We start from the raw sequence: 7,856 nt of genomic DNA, 5'->3' as shown, positions 1-7,856 counted from the left end.
GCGAAATGAGAGAGTATCTCAGGATGCAACAATGCTGTCTGACGAAACGAGAGAGTAGCTAAAGAGAAAAAGAGCCAGACAGCATTGTTGCGTCCCAATGCCAATCTCCATAACAATGAAAAATTCGAGGCTGATTGTGGGAGTTCCAGGGCCACGAGCGGAATAAAATTTATATTTCCGTAATCAGTGCAGAGTCAGCTTTCGATTGATATCCGTTTTACCAAATTTAATGCTCGGCAAGCCGGTCAAAAATTACCGTCAAATTGCCTGTAGTCAAATGGAAATTGTGACGTGAATCAATTTCACTGAGGCGTGAGATATGCCTGTGTCGACAACATATAGGACACTAAGCTGTTACTAAAAAAATGGGCTTTTTAACGCGCAACCATTTGTTGACTGAGCAATTAATGGCCAAACATATTCAGATATGTCCGAACTATGGCGAATGCGGACCGCACTAAACTTTGGCAAAGTACAGTCAAATTTGAACTGTTTTTGACCGGTCGAGTAGCCGCTGACGAAAAATAAGTCACCAAGTCCGCTTGCTATGGACTTGAGTTGAATCGATCAATTTGGTACCGTATGTTTTTCACGTTAGCTCATATGTTGGCTTAAACAGTTAAACAATTTCACTAGCGGCCTGGTGCTGAATTCGGCTTGATGTTTCCCTGCTTAGTAACAATTTGGTCGAGAGGCTGTCGCAGACCCAACGAAATCGTCTCGTGAGCCTCACTGTATCAAGGGGTGTAATATATACGGAAGGCATTAAAACATACACCTAGCTTGAAATCCGCCTAACAAATATACAATTGCAAGGAACAGTTCTATACCATAAAAATCTAAAAACCTTGTGAACCCAGTGTATCTTCCGATACACTGCCAAAGCCAGATTTCTCCTAAAAAAATTAAAGCCAGATTCCCCCCTAAAAATTTCAAAATTCCCCCAAAGGGGGGAATTCCCCCCGGTTGGGAACCACTGACGTAGGACGAAAGTAAGGTTAGTAAGGAAGAGCGTAGGATTTACAATTAATTTTGCAACAATGTAAATAACGAACAATCTGTGGTTCGGTTACGCCTTATAAAGCAGTCGGAACAGCCTAACCGAGAAGGCTTCATTAGAAATGATTGCTTAAGTACGAACGCAATTGAAGATTAACATATAACATGTGCAGTCTGTTTCCGTCGGAGATGATATACAATAGCGACACCACTCACAAAATTTCACCTCTGGATCGACTGTCGGCGGAGATACAATAAAAGTTTGTGTCCTCGGAATACCCAACGATGAAAAATGATCGACGATCGTACGCAAGTTTGACGCGTACTGTTCCACCGGCATGTGCTGTTTGAACTTCTTTAATTCCGAATCATTAGCGCCAAACCATATGACTACTGCATCTTCTCCTAAAGAGGTTCAAATATTGGATTGGTCATGACAACTAATTGTAAAACTGGTTCTCATAGTCGCCGTGTACAAAATGACGCCTATAGTGAAAAACGCTGATACGTCACAGTCCAGAGAGAGAGAGAGAGAGAGAGAGAGAGTAGATTTATTGTGACACATAATAATATACTATATGGAGTAAAAATTCTACAAGTCACATGTCAATTGATTGCATGCAGTATGCGAGATAAGTTCATCAAAGAATTATAATTTATAATATATAATGAGTATCAGTGGGATATATGTATGTTCGGCCCTATAGGCCTACATATTATTATTTAAATAATTACGAGATAAAGTTACGACGAAGTGATCTGTTGAGCATCGGATCTACTTCATCGGGAGTAGTTGATTCTATATCCAGTAGGCTACATATGAGGTATAACAGGGAAGAGTGAATTTAACATATATGCCGCCAACAATATATATAACTATATACGGTTCATATAAGAATGAGTGCACTCCTACTACAAAGCACGAGTCAAATTCACTGCGATACATATAAGCTTTCGAACAAAACACAAATATATGATGGTTGAAGCTACATAAACAGAAACGTAGTTTGAGAACATATATTGCTAGTTGGTAGTATTTATAAATATTAAATGAAGCATCTTGACGAGCGACTTCAGTTTTATTTTCTTGGCGTCAGCCCTCTCTAGATAATGCGCACGAAGAAATATTTCTCACGGCCTTTAAACTTGATCATGATGCATTTCGTGATCATTTGGTTTTATCGAAAATGCTGCACAAATATCAATATCGAGACAAGATCGATTTATGGCTCTTAATAATAAATAGCTTAACTAGCAATAAAAGCTTCATCACAATTTATTTATTCACGTTTTGTCAATAGAAAGGTAAATAAATACAAATAACAAAATTGAAATATAAGTTATATAGAAAACTACGGAATTTTGTTGGCATATATTTAGTTCAAGGCATAGGATAATTGACCGACAGGTTTAAATGAAATGTCATTACAAAAGACACTGGTAGCCTCAAATGTAAAGCCATTGTCCCGTTTTACCATGACCCAGGTTCAAGCGTTCGTGCAAATATACTGGGTTGAATCCCCTCCCGTTTAGCGCAGTGGTTCTTAACCATGTCGCCAGCATCCCCTTGGGGCGATTTGGATGTCAAAGGGGGCAGTAACACTCGGGGGCGATATGTGGGGGCGCAAAAGAAAATTGCGTAACGGAACAGATGGTGTACTAGTTGTCATAGGGATACAAGGATACCAAGTCCTTGAAAGTGAGAGCCATTTGTACAGTAGACATGATTGAAATGCTATCTGACAAAAATGATTAACTAAATATCCTTGTTTCCGAGAGCTACCAAATCGGGCTGTGTACAGTGGGCTCGGAGCCCGTACACAACAGTTGTGATGAGAACCTTGCTTTAATCCTGAAAATAGAGCATACAATTATTGGATCATTAATTGGTCGACTGGTCATCGGGGAATTGGGGGGGGGGATTCAAACGTGAAATATTTCCAATAGTCAAATCGAAACCCGAAAAAACAACTGGACTTGGACGTTGGACCGCTACCCCATCGTCAGTTCTTAAAATATGGGGGCGCCAGACCATGAAAAGTTATGAAAGGGGCGCTGGGTGAAACAAGGTGAAGAACCACTGGTTTAGCACAATATATTTGGTGTCCAGAGTGCAGTGGCTAGAATCGCTGGGGTGCACGAGAAACTAATTCAATATTGGCAAATATACAAACAAAAAACGGGTAGTATACCATTCCAGGGTTCAGAGAAACTACTGACAGCATTTTCGCTTCAAAAATATACTAAACATTTTGATATCATTCACCATCAATACTTCGGATTTCAACATCATACCTCGACTACACTTGTGTGGTTCTTTCATCTTCAGACTATCTTAACCTTTATCTGATATTAAAATGATCTTGCATTCACTGATGAGACATATACTGCCTCGGTTTGAACCAAACATTCAGCTCAATTCAATACAACTTGCTTTCAAAATAAAAAATAAAAATAGGGACCACCGTTATAACGGGAAACACTTTTCAACGCATTATTTGGCAATGTGCTACAGTTTATGCTGTTGATATATTAAGTCGGCAAAGCTGACCCGTTGCGTTTAGCACACGGTTCGGTATTGCCAACCAAAGAGATTGTTTTTGAGAAGTGCATAGTTGCTTGCAGACTGTGATTAATAAACTCGGCAATCATTCGCTGGACTGGCTCTGCATTAACTTTTAACGTGGAGTAGGCCTATGTGCGCCCACTTACGACGCTATTGTTGATTTGTACAGCTCTCGAATATGTCCAGATCAATCACGGATTCCGAGACCGGATTAGGTATTGTTCGATAAAATGGGACTCTAATCCAATCTGGATCTTGAGTTCGTCTATAATTTTAAAATCTAGTCCCAGAAAATCCTGCTCGAGACCAAGCCTCTATTGGTGGGTAGCCTATGATTAAAAGTCTATACTCCCAGCCGTTTCGGCACCATCCTATCTTTTCATTACATAACAATCTTGTGAGGAGTATTGATTTGATAAATTTTTAAATAAAATAATGATGCTCCTGCCCACTATATCTTATTAATTATACCTCGGCATCAATGCGTCGAAGTTTGCTATTAAGAGTGCTATGAACTTTCGGTATGAACCTACGCTGGTCCGAATTTGTCGGAGAAAATATCCAAGTAAACAATCAGAAAGGCTCATTCATCCACCAGAAATCTAGAATCCTGTCCTTATCCGGAAGGAAACTAGTTTTCGAACTTTCTGAAACGAGGAATTCGTTCGACACTTTCATAAGCGCCTTTGCTTTCGCTCGATGAAAACAAGGCATGTAGGCTTCACAATAAAGCGGTCATGCTGTAGAGGTGTTTGTGAAGCAGCTGTTGTTTGTTCATCATGTATTTCCTACCTCAACATATCCTGAAATATTCTTAAATCATCGTCTGCCAAGCTACCAACAATGCGCTGTAAGAATCCCCACCGGTATCAGACTCTTGAGCCCCTAATCAGCAGTGATGAGCGGATGTTGGATTCTGAGAATCTAAATCCGCCCGACAGCTTGAGACTATGAGAAACTATCCTTCTGGATCCGAAGAATCTCATCCAAATATCCATGCTAATCCGACAAATGTCGACCAGAATCCGAAAAATCCCAATTGAATATCATGAGCTAAGTTAAAGTTAGCAAATATCCATTACAATGGCCATTGTTACGGTTAGCTGATTTCTATGTGCTTGAACCTTTGACAGAACAACGTTAGAGTGCTACCAGTCATTTCATAAGGCGTTCAATGTCCGCGTTTGGTTGCCGAGCTGACGATCTTTTTCTTTTGGAATGAAATCAAAAGTTACGTCTGGTCAGAACTATCCAGAAATATCCGTAATAGAAGTTACAACTATCCGAAAAAATCCGAAACAAAGTCTGCAATAGAATCCGAATCCGATCCGACTGTCAGAATATTATTCGAAATTCGGTCCGAATACTTACCGAGCACGTCCGATGCACATCACTGCTGATCAGCAACCTGCTGCTGTCGTGATCATTGAAGCATAGCCGATTAGCCAATCAAGAGCCGTGGTTATGTGATTACTAGTCTTCTCGCCGTTCTATGGTCGGTGGCACGTCTATTCTTGGGCAGCTACTTTCAAACGCTTTGCCAGAAACATTAACCGTTTTTCTCGTGAGTTTCTTTGAGGTTTATTTTTTTTATTATTAATAACACGGGTCAATACATATTTTTAGGCAGACAGAGTAAGAGTGGTTTTAAGGATTCTGAAGGGCACTGATTCCGAATATGACCTTAGTTTTCTCAAACAGACTCTTGTTTCGGAGATAACCGATGGGGCTATTTTGACCAAAATCTCCCATTTTCGCTGCAATGGATGGATAGAAAATCGGCTCAGTCGTTCTTTAAAGTTTAGAAATTTAAATCTTAATCTACTTGTTATTTTTTACACACAGAAGACTCTTTTAATTCAAAATAATGCAACAGCACTGTATTCAGGGGCATTAGATTTAACATAGTTATCGACTTCCACGGATATCATGTACATCAATTAACTCCAGTCATGTGTGTATATAAATATTTATCTAGATACTCAAACATCATGGCATTAATTCAATCAGTTTTACGTCAACCACCTATTGTAAATTTGAAATAATCAGTTGGAATATAATAATATTAATTTATTTTAAAGCACAATTGTTTTTGTACGATTTTCGCCTGTAAGCAATTTAGTGCTGGTTCTCGAAAGGTTCTAGCTATGATCGGTCATAATATGTTCATCTCATCTGCTCTAATATCTTCGTTTTGTTATTTTGATGTCTTGGTGCAGGGGTGGGCAACCGGCGGCCGTATAGAAGGAAACTTGTGCGACCGTGACACGTAATTTAATCAGTATGTGTTGGCGGCCGTCAACGGGCAAATTGAAATTTTGAATCATTGAATTTTAAATAATCTTGAAGTTTTCTTCGCGCTGCGCGCGATTCAATGCTATACTTCATGGTAGTGCCCTTTGCAATCGGAGCCCCACAGTACAGACGCGAACAGCAGATAAATACCAACTTGTTATAGTGTGCTTCTCACGAAAAAAAATTGTTTCTGATGCGTTTAGGCCAGTGATTCCCAACCGCCGCTCTCAGAGCCACATGCGACTCCAAGAAAGCATTCTTGCGGCTCTGATTGACCTCTAAATATATGCCACAAAATATAATAGCGGACAGTTGTTGCTTGTTTCTATGAATAGCTATAGGCAATTTCTGTATATGAAGGCTAAAATGGGGGACATTAGTTATGTCTAAAGCCGTCCAAGGCCGCTTCTGAAAATTGGGAAAGATAATTCTTGCAGATTGGCGTCAATCGCATGGATGAATATATACCCGTCAGACAACGATGTATCTGAGTTTCTGTTGGTCATGCACCTTTATATAACGTCTCTGTGAGGAGTAAATTTTGACACAATTTTACTAACATCAAAGTAAAGGCTCATAAACAAGTGTAAATTGCAAGAAATCCAACATTGCTCAGCGTATGATTCCCCGCAAACTTGTGCATAAAGTGCAGGAATGTATGAAGAGCTATCACATCACGACATTATAGTACTCGCCAATTTGCTTGTATCAATGTTATAATAACCGATATAGAATCTATAGAAGTCCAAGTGCAATATGTGCATGCTTTTGAATTAGCTGGATGGTGAGAGCAGTGGTAGGCTAGCTACATTTAAATTTTCGTTATAAGTTGCCTATACTTGAGTGTTTTCATGCGGCTCCATTCGAACTATGAAGTTTGAAATGTGGTCCCGACACCCACAAAGGTTCGGAACCACTATGGTTCAGGCGCAATAACAACTGCTCTAAATGTCGGAAGACACTACCTCTATCAACTCCACCAGTGGATCTGATCACATGGGATGATAAAGGATAAATATTTGATTGCAATATGTGAGTATATACTGATAATGATGGCGAAATTAAATTGTGAATCTGAAAAAATTTCCACGCTTTGCGCGACCATCACTTTCAGGTTGATTATTCAAAACATGGCCACTCGCGATTTGGGTGTGTATAGTAAGCCGATATGAGAAATTAGATAAGTCTGGAGTTCAACTGAAATGGACATGGACGTTATAACATGGGTATTTGACGCCCAGTTAGTTGATTACGGCTTATGCACAGGAATGCGGCCGTAGGCTACATAAGTAATAGAAATGCGACCGTGAATAGCAAAAAGGTTGCCCACCCCTGTCCTGGTGGAACCTCTAACCTTGCTAATCAACAAGATCATCAGGAAATATATCAAGATGACTGAACAGGAAGTGAACTTTTATGTTTATGTTTGTTCCAAATTTTCCATATGCAGATAGGAATTGTCGGACCAACTGTTTGTAGTTGAGTGCTTTAAGATCGGGGCTTTAGAGCCGGAGCAAGGAGCCGGAGCCCCGGAGCCGTGTATTTTCAGCAGAGCGGGAGCTGGAGCCGGAGCTCTAAATAAAATGCTGATGGAGCCGGAACTGGAGCCGGAGCCAGAGCCGGTTGTTTAAAAAGTAGCTCCGGCTCCGATGTATTTTATAAAACGCTATGCTAATACGTTTGGCTGAATTCACAACATTTTACGGTTATCGTTCAAACCATTAAGAATTGTTACCTCGTTGGCGCCACCTTTTTTAAACTAAACACGTTCGAATTGTTCATATGTAACGCGCCAAACCTCGGTATGCGAGATATATGCCGTGCAGTACTCTATTCTGGGACGTGGTTATTTGTCATACTCGTAATTTCGTCATCAGCACAACACCGATGGCCCATATAGCGGTTCGAAAAATGTTCATCACAAAATGGGACTGGTACTTATGTGAGTGGAGCAAATTAAGTAATGAATAATTATAGCCAGTAGTTCTCAAAGTGT

The sequence above is a fragment of the Botryllus schlosseri genome, chromosome 2 (genome assembly GCF_051294905.1).
Source record: "Botryllus schlosseri isolate E-star chromosome 2, Bs_hap1, whole genome shotgun sequence".
Lineage (NCBI taxonomy): Eukaryota > Metazoa > Chordata > Ascidiacea > Stolidobranchia > Styelidae > Botryllus > Botryllus schlosseri.
This window is presented reverse-complemented; position numbering follows the sequence as displayed.